The sequence below is a fragment of the Lissotriton helveticus genome, chromosome 2_1 (assembly GCF_964261635.1).
Source record: "Lissotriton helveticus chromosome 2_1, aLisHel1.1, whole genome shotgun sequence".
NCBI lineage: Eukaryota > Metazoa > Chordata > Amphibia > Caudata > Salamandridae > Lissotriton > Lissotriton helveticus.
Genome location: NC_136059.1, coordinates 1,785,259,098 through 1,785,282,699, shown reverse-complemented (window position 1 = coordinate 1,785,282,699; position 23,602 = coordinate 1,785,259,098).

Below are 23,602 nucleotides of genomic sequence, written 5' to 3'. Positions count from 1 at the left end.
ATAATCTTCATCCTTTGCCTGCCGCATATTTTGAAGCAGTTCTGCATATTTAAAGTTTAACCATATATTAACGTTTCCGATGCTCCCTAAGCACTTCCTGGTATCTTCATGAGTGAGTATTTTGAACACAGGTTGTCCTTTTACTGGAGTCAACTGCAGAAGATCTCCAAAAACAATAATATGTTTTCCTCCAAATAAGACATCATGGTCTGTTCTAAGAATTTCTTGCATCCCCAAATGCACAAAAGCAAGCATGATATTTGACACCATGCTTACTTCATCAATGATAAGAAGTTTCATTTTCTTCAGGACTCTCGAAACTTCGGAACACGCATCTCCTGATAGCTTGTGATACTCCAATTTGTTATCATGCTCCACTGGCAGCATCAGTAAACGATGTAAAGTAATCCCTTTAATGTTATGTGCTGCCAGCCCAGTTGGAGCAGTAACAACACAAGACAGCGGTGATTCAGTCCTTTTCTGCAGATAAGTTGCAATGGCTTTAATCAGAAAACTTTTGCCAGTTCCCGCTTCTCCACTCACGTACAGTTGGACAGGCTTAAATGATGTACATGAGCACTCTTTTTTCTCATGACTGAATCCATGTTCAATCTGTTCTGTGACTTCGTCATATATCTGTTTCTGCTCAAGGTTTAGTTGTTTCACCAAATCTTCTAAGTTAACTTCATCATCTTGACCTTGTTCCATAGCTCTTTCCACCTCATCCATGGCAGTAGCAGCTTCATTTTAGATAATTGGTCCTCCTAGTGGATCCTGACTCAATGAAGCAGAACTCTGACTGCCTTGAGAACTGTCTCTCGCAATCTCTGCAGCAATTGTGGCTTCTTGCTCTATTTCTTCATTCAACATTTGCAGATAATTTGGAAAAACAGGACATTCTATGGTATCCTTCGTTGCATTAAAGGAGTCTTCATAACAGAGAAAATCTCCAAGAAGTTCCTCTTCTTCACGCCATGGTTTAAACAGTTGCAAAAGAGCCAAATAATAAAATTCTCTTTTATATGGATTATCACAACTCAATTTGCGATGATTAATCAAATGACCTATTTTCTGTTTCACTAGACATCCTTCACATCCAATGACTCCATATATTCCATTATTGATATCTTCTCTGATGTTCCTCTTATAAATATATCTCTGCAGAACTTCATAGAGACAAGCGTTCTCAAGGTGATGACTTCTATTTGGATAGTATGTATCCAACATGTTTGTCTTCAAAATATCTGTACTTTCTGGTTCTTTCTCTGCCAAATACTCTATCTCTTGTACAGATTTCAAAACTCGATTTGATTTTGTGTTGCAGCAAGACCTAGACTCACCCAAATGATGGTTCTAGATTTGGCATAGAGACTTGCTGACGACAATCGATCAGAACATTCATACGCTCCAATTTCTCGATGCGACAACATCTTCAGATTGCAACTGTATAATTTCTTGCTTAGACTCTTTTCATGTGAAATGTCCTCCCACATTTCCTTTAATTCTGTCTTTTCTTTTTTTGTGATGTAAGACGTCACATATCGAGCCACAGCAATAGAGTTGTCAGCAATGAATTGAATATCCATGTTAGCATTCCACATGGACAAAATCACTGGGTTGTAGTCGTTGATGTACTTGGACTCTTCGTCTCTTTTTAAATTGTATGTATTTTTTGGTGATTTCCTCGTCACAGTATGTCGCAGAGAAGACATCAAATTATTTACTCTTCCTTTAGAAATCACTGGTCGTGGAAAGCTGAAACAACATTTTGTGTAAAACTTGTCCTTGTTTCTGAATTTTCGACGACAGTACTTTCCACAACGATGGGATTGAAAGCGTAAAACTTGTTGCCTTAAACTGTTTTCTTCCGTAGTTTTCGGAACAGCACATGTTGAATACTCTTCAATGAAACTCATCACTGTCTCATCCGAATCTGTTCCAAATTTGGGTGCATCTTTAATCCACAACAACATATGTATGTGAGGAGCACCTTTCGCTTGATACTCCTTTCTCCAAAAGAAATCCAAAACCTCTCCAAGGGGAGGATTTTTTTTGTTGATAATAAAAAACATCATAGCTTCAAATCTATGATTAAAATATCTGCATACATTCACTGGATCCAAAGAACACAGTTCTCCAGGTGTTTTAAATTCTATATTTTGTATATTAGCATTGGCCTCTCGTAGAAATTGTAGTAAGTCCTCCCATGCATAGCTAAGAGTGAGGAACCATGTAAGAGTTCCTAAGTTTCTTAGCATACATTTCAATTCCCCATGGCGACGGTACCAATACTCATTTGTACCACGCTGACATGCCATGAGATTGATTAGATGAGATTCTAAAATATTATCTTGCAGATTCACTTTCTCCATAAAGTCCCTCGCCAAAACATTTTGTAGATGTGCTCCACTTTTCAGAATATGGTTTACTGCATAAGAAAGCCCAGACAAGTCACTTTCATACAGTAGATGAAACAAATAGGGAATGCATTGACAAAACCTTGCATCTTCAGCATATAATCTTACAGTTCGATATTCAGATGCAGGAATTTGAAGTGGTCAATCGTCATATCGTCCACCTCGACCTGTTGGAAATAGCTGTGGAAAACAACGAGCTTCCAAACTTTCTTCCCATACACTAATGGGACTTCCTTTTGCTGTTTTCATTTGAAACAATTCAATTGCATTCCCCATTACTTCTTTGGAATGCAAAGGATGAACAGTATAATGTTCATATATTTCTTCACTTCTAGACACATCAACTTTTTCAATTTGGCCGCCCGAACAATCACTGTCTTCATCTGTAGCTGTTTCCTCTGCTGCAACACATACATCTTTGTAGTACTCATTGTTTTTGACTAAATACAACGTTGCCTTTTTGACTTTCCTAACATCCACTAAATCTTGCCAGATTTTTTTACTCTTTGTTGGAACCCCATTAACTAGAATAACTAAAGGTTCCTCTTCTACTTTTTCTATACCAATTGTATCAATATTTTTTTTCAAATCTAGGGGCAAATAAACAACTCTTACCTTTAATCCTCTCTGCAAATCTGTAGGAGGACATTTCCCTATCTTAGGCTCCATGCGAACAATTGCCTGAAAAGGATGGACACATTGAATCAAAATAGACTCATATGTATTTAAATCCATCAATTCATGGGGAATGTCTATCAACTCCAGATTATTATGAACAGCTCTAGCAGGCATTCTGTTTTGATTTAATTTGTCATAACAATATTTACAAATACGCTGATCAGAACTCAAATCAAAAGAATTCTCCACCCACAAATAAGTTGCTAAATCTTTCCACTCATAATTATCCATCTTTTCACTTTTTGCATATAAATCAACTAACCTAGTCTGAATCTTATAATGAGTCCGTCGACAACACACACAAGTAAAATTCGGCCTTTCACTTGATTTCACCTTAAACCTGGTAATTTCCTTCTCAAACTTTTCTGTATTTAAAATCTGTACATTGTCTTCCACATTACCTTGAATTGCTGTCTCAATTTCTACACTGTCCTCTTGCTCACGAAAATAACAAACCTCAATTTCTTCACAAATCTTCTTCACATCTAATTCTGTTCCATGCAAAAGAGCACAGTTTAATTGTTTAAGCTTAAGTGCTGGACTTTTTGCATAATACAACATTCTCACTAATTTCCTCATTTTGGTATGATGCACTGCTAACATCCTAAAATGATGAAAAACACTCTGACAGACTTTTCTAGAAAGACAAGCCAGTGAATGGCCTTGCAAACCTGTGATTCCTCTCACTCTGCAAGGATCTAAGTCTTGCAACAACTTCATTTTCTGCTTTAGACTTTTCTTACTATATGTACGTAAGAAATTACAAAACAAATCAATTGATTCCTGTCGCACACTACAAATACTACTACACTTCCAAGTGTACACTGGACCCTTAGTACGTCTCCCTAAAACTCCATCAGATAACACCTCTTCTGGTTCTCTAGGCACAAGTTTCTCTTTTTCAATCGGACAACCGTCTTTCACTTCATACGCTCGACCACTGGTGTCAACTGCATGCACTAAATCATTCTCCTGGAAGTAACTCTCCTCATTAAAAAATGGCTCACAACTTGAACTGTGCATCCATTCTCCAGAAATTTTTTTACAAAAATGTGTCCAATTAATTACTCTTTTCCATCTACGGTTTGATTTGAAAACATCAATTGTCTTGTTAAGGGTCCTAATTCTATTGATTATTCAAAAGCCTGATCAACAATCTTCTCTACACTTTTCTTTTTCTTATAAAAAGCAGCTCTCTGTTTACCTTTCGTAATGTTTTTTAACAAATTTAAAACCACTCAGCAGGCTGCTGTTCTTGAGCCAAAACGAGCACTGCTAAGGGTGGAAATCGCTGTTTTTCCTTAGCGCTATTCTCCTTGGTAGGAGTAGGACACGCCCACTACGAGGCCACGCCCCCTCTTCACCTCCAGCCTATAAAGATGTGCTTATTTAGGAAGTGCAGCGGACGAGCGCAGCGGGCGCGACGATTGCGCGCCGAAGGCGCGCTTAAGGCAAGCCCGTCTGCGCCCGTCCGCGGCCGGCTGGGACCCGGGGCCCGTCATTCTGCCCAAATTACGTCTTATACCCTTAGGGACCTGATTGCATTACACTCCCTTTGGCCGTTGGAATCCACCAGCTACTTAAAACTACGCCACCTTGGCATCGTCAACGCCCGTAGTGTTTTCCCAGAGCTCAGGGCCCTCCCATCCTCCTCCACCTCCGTGCACATTGGTGCCCTCCCCCCTCCCACAACACAGCCTGCTCAGTCACCGGCTAACATGGAACTCACTATCACATACCTTAACACCCGGTCGCTAGTCAGTCACCAACATGACATCTGCCATCTCCTGGATTCAGATCGTCCTGATATCCTACTCCTAACTGAGACTTGGCTGAACGAGGACTCCTCCCCTGATATCTTGGCAGCCATTCCTCCGGGGTATTACATCCTCCAAACCAGCCGACCAGCTAGTAAACCCGGAGGTGGCGTAGCCGCTATCATCAAACTCTCCCTCAGATTCACTTCCCTCTCTTTACTTACCATCCCCCAGGCTGATTGTCTGGTTATCAGACTTGAATCCTCGGTGTCCCCTCTTACTTGCGTTTTGGTATACCGCCCCCCTCAACCCATGCTTAACTTCCCCTCCCTTTTCTGCGATCTACTATCTCAGCTCACAATTAATAACTCCAAACTCCTGGTTTTAGGTGATTTTAATTACTGGCCGTTGGACCCGCACGAAAGCCCTCACTCCTTGGCTTTCACTGATTTATTAAGTGGGCTCAATGGCCTTCAACATGTTCACACAGCCACTCATTCCAAAGGCCACACCTTAGATCAGGTGTGGACCTACAACCTCGAAATTAAATCACTCACGATCCTTCCCTGTCACTGGTCGGACCATTTCTTAATCTCCTTTCTTCTCTTGGTCCCCCCGCCGCCCCCCACAGCCAAGGCCCTAGCCTCCTGGTCCGCAACTGGAATAAAGCAGACCTCGACCTCTTTCTTTCCTCGCTAATATCTTCAGCCCCGTCCGGCACAGGTTCTCTAGACTCCCAGGAAGCCGCACTCACCAAATGGCTGGAGTCCGCCAGCGACAAGATCGCCCCTTTTAAGTTTAAGTTAATTAGAACCAAGCGCCCCCACGACGCACATCGCTGGTTCTCAGACAGCCTTAAAACCTTAAAGCTGGGACTTCACCAAGCCGAGCGTCACTGGCGTAGAAACTACGATCCTTTAGAAAAATCTCACTTCCTAAAATTATCCGGAGAATACAAACAGGCAATTTCAGCTGCCAAAACTGCCTACTTCTCCACAAAAATTCTCAACTCCGCGCAAAAATCTAAGGATATTTTTGCTATTGTGGAGGAGCTCTCTCACCCGGACAGGGTGACCATCAAACCCCTCCCATCTCAGGTACTCTGCGACTCCCTTAACTGCTTTTTTGTTGACAAAATTAGCAAAATCAAAAACAGTATTTCCTCTGGTCCCCCGGCGTTGTCCCTCCCGGAGGTTGCCCCCTTTCTTAACCCCCTCTCCTTGACCCAGCTCCCCTCTATACCCGAAGAAGACTTCCTCTCCCTTCTAAACAAAGTTTCATCTGGTTCCCCTACTGACTGCTGCCCCCCGGCGATTCTCCGGGCCGCTTTTTCGGCCTGCCCTACCCCTCCACTAACTCTCTTGAACAATTCTCTCCTGCTCGGCATGGTCCCCAGTCAGTTCAAGAATGCCGAAGTGGTCCCCATATTAAAAAAACCCAATGCCGACCCTTCGGTATTGGGTAACTTTCGTCCCATCTCCCTTCTTCCTTACCTTAGTAAGGTACTTGAGACACATGTGACCAGCGTCCTCAGCTCCTTCATTGAGGACTCCCACTTTCTAGACTCCCAGCAAGCCGGGTGTAGACCTGCCCATTTGACAGAGGCGGTTATCCTCTCTGTCATGGAGGAACTCCGCAGAGGCGCTGACTCCAACACCAGTCAAGCCCTGGTGCTCCTAGATCTGTCGGCGGCCTTTGACACGGTCGACCACACCATCTTAGTCGACCGTGTCAAAGAGGCGGGTATCACTGGAACGGCCCTTAACTGGGTTCGCTCCTTCCTGGCGGACCGCCACCAATCAGTCCGTCTTTCCCAGTTTACGGCAGGCAGGACGAGGGTCACCTGTGGTGTCCCACAGGGTTCGTCCCTGTCACCCCTTCTTTTTAACCTGTACCTTACCCCCCTGATCCGCTCCCTCCGCGGCAGGAATGTCACTGCATTCAACTATGCAGACGACATTCAGCTTGTTTTCAATCTCGACTCCTCGGATGAAGCGGCCCAAGATTTCCAGTCCACCCTTTGCCACATCAGTAATTGGATGGGCGTTCATCATCTTAAACTTAATCCCGACAAGACGGAGCTCGTTCTTGTCGGAGGCCCATCCAATCCCTGGAACTCCACTTTTTGGCCCCTTTCCCTTTGTCCCCCCCCCCTTCCTGCTGACAAAGTGAAAAGCCTGGGGGTTTACATCTCCCAGGACCTCTCAATGAAGCACCAGGTCAGTGCCACTGTGTCTTCCTGTTTTTTCCAGCTTAGGAAGGTCCGGAAAATCTCCCACTTTCTGACTACTGAGGCCCTCACCCTAGCACTGTTGGCATTAGTCATCTCTCGGATTGACTACGCCAACGCCCTGTACGCTGGCATCCCACAATATCCAATTAATAGACTACAAGTGATACAGAATCAGGCAGCTCGCCTGATCTATCACCAACCAAAACACCACCACGTCCGTCCCCTCCTCAAAGCCCTACAATGGCTTCCAGTCTCAGAGCGCTGTAAGTTCAAACTGGGCTGCCTGACTCATAAATTTTTGGCCGGCATTGGTCCCTCCTTTATTTCCTCTCTCCTGCATCCTTATGCTCCCTCTAGGCTCCTCCGCTCTTCTCATCTTGCGCTCCTCCAGACTCCCCGTTTTAGACGCAAAAAACACGGAGGTCTCAGATTCTCCTTTCTGGCACCTTCATTCTGGAACTCCCTCCCGCTGGAACTGAGACTCTCTCCTTCCTACCTTCACTTTAGGTCTCTCCTAAAAACTCATCTCTTCCGTAGCATCTACACATAAGCTTTCCCCTCCCGCCCTCTGCCTCCTCCAAACAAAGTGATCAGCGCCAAGAAACCGTCCGGTGAATGCCGCGCTTTATAAGTAATTTTTACATTACATTACATTACATTACACTCTATTGCGAAACATTCGTCTACGAATGTCTCTAAACTGATTCTGCCTTCTATTCCTATACATATTATTCTCTCCTGCTCCAGTTTTAGGATTCTTTGAAGTTCTCTCCTTCCTTTTCAATTTTACTCTCTCATTTTCTTTTTCTACATGGTTTCCATTATTTTTTCTGGATGTACATATATTGCGTAAAAAAGACTTAGTTGTCTTACCAGGAGCTTTGTTCCTGTTTTTTGAAGTATCTGTTGTGGAAGAATGCTGTAATTCCGTTGCTGTTTTTGATTTTTCCCGGTTACGTTGTTTCTTTGTCCTTTCCTTTGTCGGCATCTTTGCTTTTTCTTCAAATAACGATTTCAATCTGTGTTAAAGAAAAACAGTAGCACATTATAGACCACTATTACCAAACAACAAAGCAATGACAAAAAGCAAACGATCAATACAGGGTTCCAGATCAGGTGAGGATTCTCCAGTGGTGCACAAAAGGTGAGGACTGTATTGAAAAATATAGTGGAAGACAGCTCTATCCACAACTACAAAGAAGATCAGACCTATGTCTAACTCCACTGCACTCTTATACACAGGCTTCACCACCTATGCTTCCCAAGAAAATATTGAGTTATATAGTTATATAGAATTGTATTTTATAAAATTGTGAAGCTCCATGAGAAAGCGTTTGCCTCAGTCTTATTCCTGTTGTGAGGCAGGTGCAATATTTTGCCTCAGTCTTATCCCTGCTGTGAGGCAGATGATTGTAAATAGGATCTGTGCTGTGTTTCCTAAATGTGATGTCAAAAACGAATGTGGAGAAAATGATTGGTTTTTACATTTTTGATTATAATGTTGCGCAGAGGTTTAAAAAGTGACGCATCTACCTACATGCATCAATTTTTAAATATGGAGCAAAAAGGTACTTGTTTGGGTTTTCCTGGGGAGCGTAGTTGGTGAAGCTTGTGTCTAAGAGTGCAGTGGACTAGGCTTCATGAAGCATATACCTGTCAGCATTCTTAGACGCAGGTGTCAATTTGACTCTTTACAGTGATGTTAGCTGTGTTTTAAATCAGTGTAGGAATCATATTGAGTTTGTTTCCATAGAGGAATTGTATTTTGTAAAATTGTGAAGCTCCATGTGAAAGCGTTTGCCTCAGTCTTATTCCTGTTGTGAGGCAGGTGCAAGATTTTGCCTCAGTCTTATCCCTGTTGTGAGGCAGATGATTGTAAATATGATCTGTGCTGTGTTTCCTAAATTTGATATCAAAAACGATTTTGGGGAAAATAAATGTATTTTACATTTTTGAGTATAAAGTGGCGCAAAGGTTTAAAAAATGACGCATACATGCGTCACTTTTTAAATATGGGGAAAAAAGGTACATGTTTGGGCTTTCCTGGGGAGCCTAGATGGTGAGGATTGTATCTAAGTGTGCAGTGGACTAGGCTTCATGAAGCATATCCCTGTCTGCATTCTTAGAGACAGGTGTCAATTTGACTCTTTACAGTGATGTTACCTGTGTTTTAAATCAGTGTAGGAAGCATATTGAGTTTGTTTACATAGAGGAATTGTATTTTGTAAAATTGTGAAGCTCCATGAGAAAGCGTTTGCCTCAGTCTTATTCCTGTTGTGAGACAAGTGCAAGATTTTGCCTCAAAACACCTGTGTCTAAGAATGCAGCAGAGATAGGCTTCATGAAGCCTAATCCACTGCACTCTTAGACACAAGCCTCAACACCTATGCTCCCCAGGAAAACCCAAACAAGTACCTTTTTTTGCCCCATATTTAAAAAGTGACGCATGTAGGTAGATGCGTCACTTTTTAAACTTCTGTGCCACATTATACTCAAAAATGTAAAAACCATTTATTTTCCCCAAAATCGTTTTTGACATTACATTTAGGAAACACAGCACAGATCCTATTTACAATCATCTGCCTCACAGCAGGGATAAGACTGAGGCAAAATCTTGCACCTGCCTCACAACAGGAATAAGAGTGAGGCTAACGCTTTCTCATGGAGCTTCACAATTTTACAAAATACAATTCCTCTATGCAAACAAACTCAATATGCTTCCTACACTGTTTTAAAACACAGCTAACATCATTGTAAAGGGTCAAATTGACACCTGTGTCTAAGAATGCAGACAGAAATATGCTTCATGAAGCCTAGTCCACTGCACACTTAGATACAACCCTCACCACCTAGGCTCCCCAGGAAAGCCCAAACATGTACCTTTTTCCCATTATTTAAAAAGTGACGCATGTATGCGTAATTTTTTAAACCTTTGCGCCACATTATACTCAAAAATGTAAAATCCATTTATTTACCCTGAAATTGTTTTTGACATCACATTTAGGAAACACAGCACAGATCATATTTACAACCATCTGCCTCACAGCAGGGATAAGACTGAGGCAAAATCTTGCACATGAAGCTTCACAATTTTACAAAATACAATTCCTCTATGCAAACAAACTCAATATGCTTCCAACACTGAGTTAACACAGCTAACATCATTGTAAAGAGTCAAATGTATTTCTATTAAACATGCACACATTCTTTATTCCTTTTAAAAAATGTAAAAACTATTGTTATGCTTCATGAAGCCTAGTCCACTGCACTTTTAGACACAAGCCTCACTACCTACGCTCCCCAGGAAAGCCCAAACATGTACCTTTTTGCACCATATTTAAAAAGTGACACATGTAATTAGATGCGTCACGTTTTAAACCTCTGCGCCACAATATACTCAAATATGTAAAAAACATTAATTTCCCCAAAATCGTTTTTGACATCACATTTAGGAAACACAGCACAGATCCTATGTACAACCATCTGCCTCACAGCAGGGATAAGACTAAGGCAAAAGCTTTCACATGAAGCTTCACAATTTTACAAATTACAATTCCTCTAGGCAAACAAACTCAATATGCTTCCTACACTGAGTGAACACATGTAACATCATTGTAAAGAGTCAAATTCACACCTGTGTCTAACAGTGCAGTCAGGGATAGGCTTCATGAAGTCTAGTCCACTGCACTCTTAGACACAAGCCTCACCACCTACGCTCCCCAGGAAATCCCAAACATGTACTTTTTTGCACCATATTTAAAAACAGACACATGTAATTAGATGCGTCACGTTTTAAACCTCTGCGTCACAATATACTCAAATATGTAAAAAACATTCATTTCCTCAAAATCGATTTTGAAATCACATTTAGCAAACACAGCACAGATCCTATGTACAACCATCTGCCTCACAGCAGGGATAAGACTAAGGCAAAAGCTTTCACATGAAGCTTCACAATTTTACAAAATATAATTCCTCTATGCAAACAAACTCAATATGCTTTCTACACTGAGTTAACACATGTAACATCATTGTAAAGAGTCAAATTCACACCTGTGTCTAACAGTGCAGTCAGGGATAGGCTTCATGAAGCCTAGTCCACTGCACTCTTAGACACAAGCCTCACCACCTACGCTCCCCAAGAAAGCCCAAACATGCACCTTTTTGCACCATATTTAAAAAGAGACACATGTAATTAGATGCATCACTTTTTAAACCTCTGTGCCACAATATACTCAAATATGTAAAAAAACATTAATTTCCCCAAAATCGTTTTTTAACATCACATTTAGGAAACACAGCACAGATCCTATGTACAACCATCTGCCTCACAACAGGGATAAGACTAAGGCAAAAGCTTTCACATGAAGCTTCACAATTTTACAAATTACAATTCCTCTATGCAAACAAACTCAATATGTTTCCTACACTGAGTTAACACAGGTAACATCATTGTAAAGAGTCAAATGTATTTCTATTAAACATGCACACATTCTTTATTCCTTTTAAAAAATGTAAAAACTATTTTTTCCCCCCAAAATCGTTTTTTTACATCACATTTACAAAACACAGCACAGGTCCTACGTAGAAGCATTCCATGTCACGACTAAAAATTCACAATTTTCCAAAATACAATTACTCTATGCAGTAAAAACGTTTTACCAAGCATTATCAAAAAGCATGACACAAAGCAACATGTAAAGACGACAATTTCCTTCCAAATCTTCTCCATAGAGTATACAAGTCTCTATGTATATTAAATGAATCATAACTCACCTTTACAAATGCTTTAGGAGATTCACAACAGTGTCAGATACACACACCAATATTTCTTTAGCAGAGCAAAAGGTATGTTCTCCAGGCACTGCAAACCATAAAGGCACAGAAAACCTCTAATTCTACACAGATATCCCTTTTTGTTAACCAATTAAAACTCTTCCCTCTCTATTTTCAAACCAACACCCTTCCCCCCCTCAGCCCTTTCTACCTGTTACCATAGCAACTCCCTCCTCACTGAGCTCCCAGGGTTAAAAGTTTATTCTACAATGTTGCAAATCACCTCTGCAAGGATGTTTGACCCGCAAATACCCCAGCTTATCTGGTGTAAGGTTTCTTTAAATAACTTTTTTTTAACCATTCAAATTACTTCTTACACAGAACACAACCATGCACCCTAACTTTCGGTTTTCACCTATCTCATTCTACCAATCATTGCTTGTAATTCAAAAGCACTGAAACTTCACAGTTTTTTTTGTTGCAAACTTCTATTATTCTAACTGCCATTTCTTTTCCACACTTCATCTAACTGCACCAGAATCTCCTCTGACCATGTATTCTGTCTGGATTATTGGACATAGCTATATCCACTGGGCTCAAAGGTATGCAGCTACCAGAAATTTACAAAACCTTGATTTATCAAACGTGAACATAAAATGGATTGGCCACAGAGGATTAAAATGTCACCAATTGATTCCATTGGTGAAAACCTTTTTGCATTTGCCACACCCTGACCTGTTAATTGTGCACTGTGGAGGAAATGACTTGGGAACTTTGACTGGGGTAGGTCTGGAAATGCTTTTAAAGGACACCTTTGATCATTTGATGGCACTTTTTCCACAAACTGCCTTAGTATATTCCAATATATGCCAAAGACAGAAATGGAAGCGGTCCAATCAATTTTGTCCACAGTTTGAGAAAGCACGGAAACATGTGCATAAATCTGTTTCTGCTTACATGAGAGACTATGGAATGGGTTCAATATACAACAATAACTTGCATTACAACATGCAAGATATCTACAGAGCAGATGGTGTGCACTTTTCTGATGAGGGGAATAGAATATTCCTCCTGAATTTAAGACTGTGCATTGGTACCTACTTGTAGGTACCTAAATCAGCCACAGAACCCAAAAGCCCTTTTCAGGGCTACCCTATCTCTGATCACTCCAAATGATTATCTTTTTTTAACTTTTTTCACTATTTTTCACCATAGTACGCTCCCCGGTACGCTCCCCGGTGCGCGTACCGGGCGCTCCCCCCGCAAAAAAAAAAATATTTTTTTTTTTACCTATATGGGCCTCCTAAGCCCCCCTCAGAAAACCTAGGGGGTCAGGGGGTGTCTACCGTGCCCCCTTATACCCATTCCCAATGTTGTTTATCCTCCATCTTGTGTCTCGATTCTACCGAAACACAAAATGGAGGACTCCCGTTGCGCTGCCGGTACGCGTCCCGGGGCGCGCACCGGGAAGCGCTCCAAAAAATGATAAAAGGTAATTTACATAAAAAATACTGGAGACACTTTCACCAAATATAGAATAGGCCATACTACATACCAGTCCCTACCATTTTCCCAAATTTAGTGGAATTCCATTGATTCATTTGACCTGTAGCCCTGTCTAAATATCCTGAGTGAAATTACATAATAAAAACACATCTGAAGTGTTAGAATTGACAACCAATTAAAATTTTACTTTCATTTTCTATTTTCTTTTCCTGACATTTGATTGGTTATGTACATGAATATAAATGAAAAATGAGAGGGAAACACGGCCATTTTGACTACAACTACCTGAGGTACATCTTGGAAGGATTTTCACATTTTGTCTTCTTCACCTCTCTATAAAGTAAGTTGATACTTTCTAAGGGGCACTCTAAGTTATTTATTAAAAACATTTTCTGATAGTTATTTACTGTCCCTCTGCTATAGTTATAGATAGAGATAGGCTCCTCTGTTATATTTATAGATTGACTTAGGCTTCTCTGCTATAATTATGAATTTACTTACACTTCTTCACAGGCACTTTTTAATATTTCTACTTTCTGCCTATTACCATACATTGCCCAAAGTGAACTTCACTATTAAAAAATCAAAACTACCTGTCTGAACTTAAACCCAACAGTGCCATATTTATACAGATTTTTTTTAAATGCAAATTTCAGCACAAAAATGGAAGGAGAACAGAACATTTCCTTTGAAATTGTCCAAGAGATGAACAATGAGGAAATCATTGAACCCATTGACTTGGAATTCATGGATGAATCACGGGACCATGAACTGCCACAATGTGTAGAATCTGTGGATTTGTTAATTCAATATGAGGACGTTTCTGACACTCAAATGTTGGAAGTTATCTTCAGTCAAAAAGAAGACATTTCGGACAGTCAAATGTTAGACGTTCTATTAAATTTTGAAAAAGAATCAGAAAAATAAATTTATATTTAATAATCAAAAATTGTTTGAGACATTATTCATTATTATATGTAAATAATAAACTAGTACCAAATTGATTATAATATAAACTCAGACTTATAGTATACTGTGCAACGTATTTCTGTTAATATAATAATTTTCCTCATAGTTACTTCCTTTCTCCCACTATATTATCTCTAATGTGTATTTGACATCTCTTTTTCATCTCCTGCCTCCATGTTGTTTCTGCTTCCCTGACAGACTATGGTATAGATTCCATATACCACAATAACTTCTGTAACAACATGCAAATTATCTACAGAGGAGACGGTGTACATTGACTTTAAGACTCAGCATTGGTACCTACATGTTGGTACTTAAAACACCCAAACAACACAACAACTCTATTCAGAGATACCCTACCTCTAAGCACTTTAAATTATTATTTTAGTGTTTCACTGAGTTTTCCCCATGTGTAGGTGTGCGAGATGTGTGTGTGGTATGTGTGGGGTGTCTCTGTGGGATATTTGTGTGTATGTGCATGTGTGTGTGTGTGTGGTGGAAGGGGGGTGAGGTATGTGTTTGAGTGTGGGTGTGTGGGATGTGGGTGTGGGTGTGGATGTGTAAGGTGTCGATGTGGGGCTGTGGGGTGTTTGAGTGAGGATGGAAGTGTGCGTGTGTGAAGTGTGTGTGGGGAGTGTGTGGGTGTGTGGGTGTGGGGTTGTGTGCATGTGGGTGTGTGTGGGACACACTTGTAGGTACCTAAACAGCCACAGAACCCAAAAACTCTTTTCATAGATACCCTACCTGTAATCACTCAAAAGGATTATTTTACACTATTTTTTTCACTATTTTTCACCTAAGTACGCTCCCTGGTACGCTCCCCGGTGCGCGTACCAGGCGCTCCCCCCGCGAAAATCGAAAAAAAACAATTTTTTTTTTGGCCCACGGGACCCTTTTATGGCCCCCACATCAAACCTAGGGGTTCAGGGGGGTGTACCCTGCCCCCTTTTGCTCATTTCCCCCTTTGATTTTTGCCACCTCTTGTATCTCAATCCTACCGAGACACAAGATGGCGGCCGCTGCTGACTGTTTCAAATGTTTACAGTCACCCGAGAACCAATCAGCTTGCCGTGCGCAAGTCGCGTGGCGCGCCCGGAGCGCTCCCCGGTACGCGTACCGGGGCGCGCTTACAGATATATAATTTTTTTTAAACCTAAATTACTCAAAATCCACTGGAGCACATATCTTGAGACATAGCAAAGGCACATCGGGCTATCAGTCCCTACAATTTTACCAAGTTTGGTGCAAATCCATTCAGCCGTTCGAGCTAAAACTGCGACAGACCGCCCTACGGAAATTAACATGGGGAAAACACGTTTTGGGACCCCCCTTTTATCTCAGCCCCCGCTTGACGAATCCCCCCCAAACTTTCAGGGAAGGAGCGGAGAGCCGCGAGGCAAAGTTGCTAAAAAAATTCAGCCTGATTGCTCAACCGGCGCCAAAGTTATTCCAAATAGAATGTTGCGATTTCCCTATGGAAATCGATCCTAACTATATATACCTACTGGCGACCGCCAGTAGGTAATATATATATATTTTGTGACCAAGAGCCCGTGAGCTCGAAACGCGTCGTTTATGCCCGAATAAACAACCTTCTGAAGTACCTGATGGTGTGGCTTGTCATCCTTGATCGAAAACGAGAGGATTCTTTGGATATATATATATATATATATATAAAATTATAATTATATATTTACACATATTCAGTGCTCTTAGACGTAGATTCTATAATAGTACATCTATACTTACCTATATATACTTGCTTTAGCAATCTTTTAGTTTTCAATATTTAGGCTATGATATTTTCGAAGGAAGATATTGCTGTCCTTATTATTCTGCTAACATAAAAACTTTGCAAGTATATCAAGATTAATTCTTTCAGGTGAAAGGAATGTTCTTGATATTTTTACTGAAGTTTAGATTATCCATAATCCTTTCTCTGACAGCTTGTCTTGATTTCACATCCTGCTGGTCCTTGTTGTACTTATGTCTAACATAGGCTGGGAGTAATTTGGCGGTAGTACAGAAGTGCTGTATTTTGAAATTGTTACTCATAGTCAAGCATGCTTTTAAGTTTGGGCTCTTACAGTGGCCTGCTAACCCGGTGGGTAGATGTAAATTGTGCAGCAAGTCAAGTGACACAGTGGCACTGTGGTCTAGGAGGCATTGAAGCCTGATTATTGCCGTAATATGCTGCCCATCAAACAATCAGATCTATATCTGTACTCGAGCCACAAAAAACTTGCTACACCACTGCTGCTTACTGGGAGAACTATATTAATTTGTTAGAATGTTTTACTGAGAGCTGTTTAGGAATCTACTGTAGGACTTGTGCTTTTGGATTAAGAAGGTCCAGGCATAACATGCTGATGATACTTCTTTAGGGTCAGGCATCCAGTTCATTTCATGTGGGAGTGAGCATTGAGTTTTCTGTTAGGCAAGTGGGAGAGGTGATTGGATTCCCCATGCAGAACATTTCCCACAGCTTTCCCCATCTGTTTTTCTCAACCCTGTGATGCTTCTCCACTCAACAAACTGGTAAGGCTGAGCACAGGAGCAACAGGATACCGCTGTATATAGCTTTACTTGTGCCTGAGCACCAGTGCAGACTAACAGGAAACATTAGGCACCAGCCAGGAATAACACTGGGTAATATGTAAGCGATCCCCCTTGCACAAACAAAAATAATTAAAAAACGAAGCCCTCTGCAGAAGCAACCAGAGGCAAGATTGAATTCAGGCGGAGAGTTCACAGTGGACTGCTTATCCTTCGCACTGAAGACTTAGCATAGACCCACAACCACACCTGCACACCTGAATGGGGATGAATCTCGAACTTGGAATGTGCTGGGTGAGAAGAGTGGGAAAGGATGCTGTTTATTTTGTGATTTGTGGTGCTGAAGGCCAACAACAGACTGCCCTTATCTTACTGGGCTATAATATTTTTCTCAAACATAGTTTGTGTGTCATTTCTTACATTAGGCAAGGATTGCAATCGCTTGCTCTGCCAATTTTTCACACTGCTAAATATTATGGGCCTTATTTATGAAGGCCCTGCGCCGCCGGTGCGTCACTTTTTCCCATTTTAAAAGTGGCGCACCGGCGTCGCAAGGCCTTCATAAATAAGGCCCTATGTATCTTTTCTTTCCATTTGATTTTGGAAGCAGACTTGATGATTAATTAAATAGTTTGTCTGCTTTATTCTAGCATTGCCTTTCCGCCCTGCATCCTTCATGTATTTACCTTGGTCACTAATGGCTTTCTTGTCTCATTCTTTTGCATTCTTTTTTGTTTCCTTGCAAGTTCTGTTTGAGAATTTGATGCCTGTGATTAGGCCTGGACAGAGTTTGCAACAAAAATCTCCTCAAAGCTATGTTGAGTTCCGCGAGCGGCATAGTGCGTTACCTCATGCTGTTCGCACTAATTTTTTACCACCGGGTGTCAGTGGCGGCTGGTGAAATTTGAAAGTTGCAGGGCGTAAAATTATTGGTGGAACACACCGCGGCGTGCGAGCGTAGCGAGTGAGCCTGAACGAACTAAGGAGGGTTCGGGGGGGGTCTACCCCCGAGAACATTTTGAAAAATGAATGGGCAAATGGTGCATTTTCAAGACTTTCGGAAGCCACTGTGCTAAACAGAAACAGGCCACTGCCTCCCCTCAAATTATTGTCAGGTCCAAGGCCTCATGAATGAGCCATTCTAAATTGCAATAAACCACAATTAAAAAATGAGGCTTCTTTTTTAATTCAAAAACAAGTTATTGAAAACATATATCCTTTATTGGCATGAGCACTGACTGCTTATATTCGAACCCCATTGCCAGTGACCCCAGACAGCCCACCCCCACAACCTGTACCAGTAAAATAGATTGTGCAAAAGTTAGAAAACTCCTAGGAATCACAGGAAATCCATGCAGTGCGACATACAGCTAGCTAATCATTAACATTCTTTTGAAATGCTTCTTTTGAAATCTAATGTTTTGGTCCTTTGCCATTTAAAAATAATTACTGTTTACTTGAATAGCTTCACTTGGTCCCAACAGGCGTTTAACACATAGTGAACTTCACAGCACACACAAGCCATCTGTTGTGTGACCTGTGCTTTTATCATTCTGTGTACTGTTAGAAGTTTTTGGGCTGTGAGCTGTTAACATCTAAATAGTGACTGCAGTTTTGTATAAACTCCATGTATGCAATAACTTGAAAGTGGATAAATCAATTTCGGGCTATTGAAGAGCAAGAAAAGCATGAAGAGCATCAACGTAGGAACCACTATATCAATGCCATACAGTGCAAAACAATTGTGAATAATTTACAGCTGTACACTAAAAGAGCCAAGGGCCATACAACTATAACAATGCTTCATTCGAAGTTTAAAAAACAAATTGACTCAATTTAATTTGTCCCTCAAAACTAGCGCCAGTATGGATTTGCCTTGGTGATGCATGCCTTTGTGCACTCATTTTCCATCAGAAAACTAAAGAAGTTGTTTCCCTGCATTAGCACTAAAACTGCAAATCTGCCCTTTCAAAGCACAGGAAATAAATAACAGATGTTGCCAGTACTCAATCTATGGTGCTCAAATAACTATACTTGAAAAGACTGGGATGCTGAGCCTGCCTTGCCTCAATCGAGAATTAAAGATCATTTCAGTTGGAAAGGGAGTGAGAGAAAAAGGCACTTTTTAATATTAGGCCTGCAAAAGAATAATCACACTGTGACACCGGAGACCTACTACTGCAGTTGAAAGCTATTTCTTACACCGAATGCAACAGCCCATAGCGCAGACGCTTAAACTTTGCACTGTGTGTCTGCCCCCTTCTCCCCACCCCGGCCAACATCCATGGCATACATGCAACCACACCCAAGAGGGCAGGATTTCCAGGCACTAGAAAGCACTCCAAAGTAAACCCTTTTTTTTATCCCGACCCTGATCTGAAGCACCAGGAAGCCAAGGCTTCCCAAAGATATTCACCCCGGTCGGAGAGGCATGAGACCATTCTTTCCACTAGGCCCCAGGTAACTCGCAAACACCCAACACAATATCATGAAGAAGGGTGTCACTCTGCCAATTTCCAACAGGCGTGATATGAAACGCCAGGTAAGCCTGCCGAAAAGACCTATATTTAATGTGGAAACCGCAGGCCCACCTGAAATTGATAGAGACAACAAAAGTCCCAGTCATGGGCCACCTGGCCCACCCTCTATAACGGGCCTGCAGCGGACCCCCAGCTGGGTGAACTCCAAAATATTCCCCCCCCATGTGACAACACTTGAGGCTCAGTTCATAAAGTACTGCATGGACAAAAGGCTTACCTCGCCCTCTTACAACAAGCATTCTGCATGAGCGGCAACTAATTTTCCACTGACTTCGCCCAATGGCCTCATTCATTTCACCCAGATATAAACAGAGCACAAAACTTTGCTAAGTTCCAGTATTTACTCTTTTTATGACAACAGCATACTGTGTTCCTATCAGAGCTTTTCTGGCTGCCTACCAGAAGTCCGCATTAGACTGGGCATGACTGAGCTGAAAGATGCAGAAGAAGCCATTGTTACGCAGGACCGAGCTTCTGCTGTAGATCTCAACTGCCACCTGCTGTGCTCACAGACCCCCATGGAGCATCCATCTCCGGTCCCACCCTTGTCCCTAGCTAGCTTCCTCCCTTCTCAATGCGGATGTTGCTTTCTCACCACAGCAGACATTTTTTACTCAGATAACCACTGCTTTCAGACCTATTCCATTAACTATACCATATGTTACTGCTAGAATTGTATAAAAAGCGGAAATAAGTACAACAATTAAATGTGGTAAATTCATGCAGACATTCAATTTGGACTAATATCTGTCGCCTACTTTACTACAGTCAACAAAGCCGGGCCCCGGCAGGCCCCCATCCACAGACTCTTTTTGTCTTATGTTTTTATGCAAAATGCATTTCTTTGCAAAATCTGTAACTGCTGTATTGTTGTAACAGTCGAACTGCACACTCCAAACACATGTTATAGATGCAAATACAACTGCTGTTCATTTTACAGGTTCAAGCTCTGGGTCAGTTATGGTAACCGTGACCCCTAACCCCATAGTGGAGAGGTGTGGCTCACTGGTTAGAGGCGGCAGACCTGTAAGCAGAGAACGGCCCGGGACCAGGGTTCAATTCCCGACGCGGCAGGGTCTTGACCAGGGTCAACGGACTCGATAATTCTCGCCTCAGTGCCTACTCTAACCAGGGAACACACTCGGTAACTCTGGGCATTAAGCTTGCCTCATCTCTACAACGGCCCCCCACAGACGCCGGGGATGCCTGGTTTCACCCTGGAGATACCCAGAAAGGGGCCATCTCACAGGGAAAACCAGGACGGGTTCCCCAGCGGTCTACAGCGCCAGGATACTCGGGTAGAGTAACAGTGCGCTTTACAAGTATCCCACATTTACATATACATTTACATATTAAAGCTCTCTGAAGCTCCTCAAACAATTAAGTTCTGCAGTGTGCACTATTCAAACAAATATAATTGAAAGTTTAAGTTTGCATGACGGCCTTAAGGAGGTCAAATAGGATGGTGCATTATATACTGGCACATTCTGCTGCTGGCACAGTGCCTACTTTGGCTGCCATTCCTGCACCACAGTCGCTTCTGAATTCCAACAGTAACACATGCTGCTGCTCAGAACCTGGAGAGCAATGACTCATAAACCTGGCTTTCTAAAACCCTTTGCCACATCATACAGCAAGGGCCTGGCGCATTAAGAGCAGTTGAGGGGTCTTTTTTGTGACTTTCCAGGAATACTGTGAGCAGGCACCATTTTCCTGAGCACTTTAATATGGAAGAGACCCGTACTTACTATGAAATGACTCACTTCAAGGTATGAATTACAATTAATTCCACTGCAGGCTGCCAGCATATGGTCTGGCCAGAGCACAAATGTACGCTTAAAGCAGATGTACAACCGCAAATATGTTTATTTTGTGCAGAACTATAAATACTACAGAGGTCAACCGGATATTGAACGAGGTTGAGTCCAGGAGCTGGGCTTCAGTCTGTGGTTTGAAAGGAGTATCTAATATCAATGTAATGTCTGATTCCTTCCTTAACCGCACAGTGTGCAGGGACTCGTTTTGTTAAAACACCTGCGCCATAGATCCACCTGAACCTTGCAGCAACACGTACCAATCCCATCCAATGTGACTGCAGGCGGCGCCTTGCCCCCACGAGCTGAATCTGCCACTTTAATCTGCAGGTTGCACACTTGAACCCAAGTAAGGTAGGCAGATTACAGATTCGAACCCCAGTAAAAGAGCTTGCCAAGTTCATGCATGCATGCACTGTTGTTTACACAGCAGGTCACGACTGAACCCTCCCATTCATTGTTCCAGCTAACAATAACGCCTCAATAAAAGAGCGAAGAAGCAATGTGCATTCTTGGTGGGTGCTAAATAAATGGCAACTATTCAACATAAAAAACGTCATCAGTGCACCCTGCCCCTGTTCGATCAGATACAACAGGAAAATAATTTACTGAAAATCGGACAACATTCCCACAATACATCATTATTACGTAGATTTTCAACTTGAAAGGAGTACATTAAATAGACATTAGAGCGAGAATGTGTGTCATTACACATGCATGATACTGCATTGCTAATCTTTGCTCTCTTTCAATTTTGGCGGGCGAGGCAGAAAACAAACTTAAAATTAACTGCTTTGTACTCCAAATGTGTACAACATTACTGGGTGGGGCTGAGCTCTGCAACCCGTTTTTCGTATCTCTGAAAGCATAGAGTAGAGGGGGACAAGCGGGGCCTGACGTCACGATGAGATGGGGAAGACGTGCAGAGAAGAGGAAGGGCAACTAGGATCTTGAAACATAACCCAAAGTGCATTCAAGGAGCTGGAGTGATAAAATACCAATAAATAAAATATTATGATGGTCTTTAGCGAACTGGTCATATAAAGTCATCATCTTTCCTACTGATAGTCACTTAGTAACGTCCTAAACGCTACTGCCAAAAATATTTTCGGGCCTAATGCACCTACTACCATCTCTATATAAACACTTTTTAATCTCAAACAGACTTTGCTTTCTACCGACTAGCATGGCATTGTACCCTAATAATTATTTGGAATTTGGAAGCGGATTTATAGAGCGCGTAGCTACCCTAGGGCGTCCCAGCGCTGTTGAAAGACCTGTGTATCCAGAGGGGAAGGAAAACTAAGGGAAGAGCCATGTTTTGAGTTGTTTACGGAAGGCCAGTAAGTTGGGTTCTCTACGGAGGGGGATTGGCAGGGAGTTCCATAACTTTGGGGCGTTGTATGAGAACAGTCTTCCTCCAGAACGGGTCTTGTGGATTCTGGGGATACTGGCCAGGGAGAGGGCGTCTGACCTCAGATGCCTATTGGACTGATGGGGTTTGACGAAAGTGCTCAAGACCGATGGACCTCTGCCGTGCATTATCTTGTGTGAGATGCAGAGGGTCTTAAAGATGATCCTTTGTTGCACTGGAAGCCAGTGCAAGCTTTTGAGGGCTGGTTTCGCTGAGCATTTTGACTCGGTCCCAGTTAGGATTCTGGCCGCCGCGTTTTGGGCGCATTGTAGTCTATGAATGACCGAGGCGGGGGCTCCCAGATAAAGGGCATTCCCATAGTCCAATCTTGAGTTTACTAGGCCCTGCATGAGCAGCTTCCTTGATTGGGGAGGGAGAAGATGGAGGATCTTCCTCGCTGTTTTAATGAGGCCAATGCATGTACCTGCAGTTTTCCTGGCCTGGGATTTGAAGTTAAGGTCTTGGTCTAGCCAGATACCAAGACTCTTAACTTCTGTTTTGGGAGGGGGATAGGGGCCCATGCAGTTTGGCCATTTGAGGGATGGCGGTAGATTGCGGGGGTTGCCCAGGAAGAGGATCTCGGACTTCTCCCCGTTGAGTTTCAGGCGAGATTCGCACATCCACTGGAAGATGTTTTCCAGGCAGGCTGCGAGGTTGTCTAGGCATTTACTAGATTGGTTGATGGACACCACTAGTTGTGTATCATCAGCATACATAACTGTTTTTATGCCGAATGGTGATGTGATGTCTTCTAGCGGGGACATGTATACGTTAAAAAGTGTGGGGCTCAGGGATGAGCCCTGGGGGACCCCACACTGAAGCGGGAGTACTTTTGAATGGGCCGTGCCATCAGACACTAGGAATGTTCTCCCTTCCAGGAAGGACTTGATCCAGGACAGGGCAGTACCGGACACCCCCACCATGCTTAGCCGATGGATAAGA